Genomic DNA, 738 nt, shown 5'->3' with positions numbered 1-738 from the left:
GAAATGAATCGGTTCTTTTCAATTCGGGCATAGAGTAACGCTGTTTATGAATGCAGTGTTAAATATCAATCTAGGGTTCAAAATGTGTTACCGTCATATATTCTCAATATTCATAAAAACTCGTTTTTCCAAAAACGACGATATGTTGATAATAAGGAGAGTTGTTTTTCGTCCTACACACACAAATTCAATGAAATAATAGTAATATCACGAATGCGTACAACGCAAATTGATACAAACTCATTTTCTGTAACTAAAAATAAAACAAAATAGGAAGAAAAATGAAAACGATAACGTCACCGACATCCAAAATGAGTTTTTGAGTAACTAAAGCATAAAATGCAAAATAATTTCATTTTTCCCAATTTAGCTCATTTTACGTTCTAAGTAAATGCTATAAAACTACTCATTCCTAAAATATAGACATATCTGTTATATATTAGATAGAAAATAAAAGAGAGTAGAAAGAGTCAATCCAGTTGTGAGTATTTTATTGAGAAGCACTATATTTGTATATCTGAATTAAGATTGCAGTACAGTATGTAGAAGTACAATAACCGTAATAATTAGGAATATAGGGATACGATAGTCATTTAATATTTAATTTACAACACTTCTTCTTGAATAATTTATTACACAATATTTGCCCTCATTAAAAACTTTGTTTGGTGAAAATACAGTGAAACAAAAATATCAAATGAAGAAAAAAAGAGTGCAATTATTTTTGGAGTATTAAAA

This window comes from Olea europaea, chromosome 11, assembly GCF_002742605.1.
Source record: "Olea europaea var. sylvestris chromosome 11, O_europaea_v1, whole genome shotgun sequence".
Lineage (NCBI taxonomy): Eukaryota > Viridiplantae > Streptophyta > Magnoliopsida > Lamiales > Oleaceae > Olea > Olea europaea.
Note: the sequence above shows the minus strand (reverse complement) of the source record.